Source organism: Brassica oleracea, chromosome C1 (genome assembly GCF_000695525.1).
Source record: "Brassica oleracea var. oleracea cultivar TO1000 chromosome C1, BOL, whole genome shotgun sequence".
NCBI classification, from domain to species: Eukaryota; Viridiplantae; Streptophyta; class Magnoliopsida; order Brassicales; family Brassicaceae; genus Brassica; species Brassica oleracea.
In genome coordinates this window covers 15,831,068-15,833,874 of record NC_027748.1, presented here as the reverse complement: position 1 = coordinate 15,833,874, position 2,807 = coordinate 15,831,068, and the positions used below count along the sequence as shown (strand labels likewise).

The 2,807-nt window shown below is 29.5% G+C and overlaps 1 pseudogene; it reads right to left on the bottom strand.

The window, feature by feature from the left end:
* Window positions 1-1,112, bottom strand: LOC106332993 (annotated as a pseudogene).
* Window positions 1,113-2,807: the final 1,695 nt, after the last annotated feature.

Below are 2,807 nucleotides of genomic sequence, written 5' to 3'. Positions count from 1 at the left end.
TTAGAGGTGTGAAACCTGTTCAAAATCAATCAAATTGTTTTTTCCTTGGATAACACTATCAATTTTTTTCTTCCAAAATTCTAATTAAAGAGAAAAAATATTTTAAATTCATCTACAGTTTTTATTCTAAAATCAAAATTTTTATCATCAGAAATATTTTTTAATATGAAAATTTTAAAAATAAATTGTTAAACTTACTAATAGCAGAAGGACAAGGAATAAACTTACCATCCACCCAACAAAATTGCTGGCAAAACGTTCTTTAGGCCCTCCAGCAACTGCTATGAACGCAAGACTGATTTGATCTTGTGAGACTTGTGGTTCCCACTCTAGTACAACTTTTAGGCCCGTAGTCAACCCTTCCAACCAAATATCCATAAAGAACAAAGAAAGTAAGAAACTAAGAAAATAAGAGTAGAGTTGGTACTCTCAAACTAATGGTTCTACTAACATAATATTGTCCAGTTCCATCAGTGTTATTTCTCTCTGCAATAAAATGTCTTGGGCCATTGAATCCCATTGATTTCAAACGCTGTGCATGGATAAGATCTTGCATTCATGTAGTCCTTTTAGCAATTACTGTTCCATCTGGACAATTTATCCCCTCTGGCAGAAGCAACAAGGTATTAACTTTACTTGAAATGTTGTTGCTTCTGATCCATTCAGGTACAATTGTTGGCTTAAGCTGCGTGTAATCCAATGTGTTCACATTGTCAATCATTCTCTAAAAAGCTTCTTCTTTGATACAAATGACAGAATAGGAAGATAAAATTTACAGAAAGTAATAAAACCTGAATATGGTGGTTTTTGAGCAGAGGAAGATCAAAGGCCAGTTGTTTGTGAATATGGATACAGTCAAATATGTCACACTGTTCTGTCTGTTCAAAAGCCAAAGTGGTCAGATAAGATTTATAGTGTAAGCATCAAAGAACAATGCAGGCCAACCTTGAAACTCTTGATTGCAGGTTTGTTGATAGATTTGAATTGCCTCTCCAGTTCTTTCTTCTCTTCTTTTCAGATGGTATTGCTTGGTGTTTCTCAGCTGCTTCGATGACCAACCCTAGAGTGGTTGTTAACAGAATCAGTAACACAAAGTTTTTGAAGGAAGCCATTGATTCTTATCTTTCTTCTCCCTCTTCTAAGATGTTCACTTAGAGAAAACAAACAAGTTTTTTCCACTAAAGACTATTTACAATGCTCATTAATTCATATCTAGTACTGTCACTTATAATTTATACACAAGTTAAGCATAGTAGAATCTCTATAATTTAATAATCGATAAATTAATAAACACTATATATTAATAAATTTATTCGGTCCCAAGTTGGACCGAATCAAAATATGACAGATATCGATAATATAATAAGATAATAAATTTTTAGAAAGTTTTATGTAGGTATATGGTCCCATCAAATCATAAATTAATAATATATCCATCTATACATTTTATATAAGTATAAACTAAACATTATTTTGTTGATTTTATATTCACAATGAAATTATCTCTATTTTTCTTTAAATTTCTATATATTTTGACAATATTTAGCAAAATTATATCGAAAATCACATTTGGATTCTACGAAACATAAAAATTTATACCGAACAATATAGTGAACAATATTAAAGTCTAATGTCTAAAATTTATATAATGTATATATAGTATAGAGTAACTTTTGTATTTTAAAAACAGAAATAGAAAAATAGAAAAAAAATTAAAAAATGATTTTTTTATAAATTAATAACTCTATAAATTAATAAAATATCATAGTCCCAACATTATTAATTTAAAAAATTTTCACTGTACATGATAAAAATAAATACGCTATGCTTTTGACCAAAAATATATATTTAAGACTGATCATACTTTTTCAATAATGGTCATTGTATTCTTAGCCATTGGAATATGTTAAGACTGATCATACTTCAGAATTTAAGAATATGTGAAGTATATGACTCTAAGAATGGAAATCTGACTTCATATATGAATTGTATTGCTATTAATATTATTAGAATGAAATATGGGTTCATTTATGAAGTTCATTGCTATCCATCTGCATATCTTGTATCAAAGAATACAAGACCCAACATGAGATTGGAAGAAAAGTCAAGATGTTCCTATTAAAGCTCTTATAGGTTTTGAGAACATACGGACTAGTAGGTGTATAAGGCTATAAGCGATGGTATGTATATTGAAACGTGGGTTCGAAATCTTGTATAATTTTTATTTTTCACAATTATTACTGTAGTTTGTTGAATGTGATACAACGGAAGCAAATGGAAATGCAACAAATCATTGACTTACAATTCAATCAGCTCTAATTCATTGAAAGTTGAAACTGTTCCTTAAAGCCTTTGGCGAGAACCACACTATGTTAAGGTTTCCCTTTACTCAGTGCTCACCCACGGGTAGTGCTGGGTTCGCAGGTCAACCCGCCCCGACCCGCCCCGCCCCGCCGCGGGTCGAATCATTTTTTCGATTCAAAAACTCGACCCGCATAACCCGCAAACAAAAACTTTTATATCCGCACTCGCGGGTAACCCGCCAAAATCCGCGGGTAACCCGCCAAACCCGCGGGTAATATTAATTATATTAAAAATAGTTATTTTAATTAAAAATGATTATTTTCTAATTATATAATAATTATTTTAATTAAAAATAATTATTTTTTATTTATATAATAGTTATTTTTTAAAAATACTATTAAAAAATATATTTATAATTAAAATTATAAAAATATTTATTGTTTTTTATATATTTTACGAAAAAATGTTTTTTTTTTCAAATTTTTTTTTTTTTTTTTTTAATT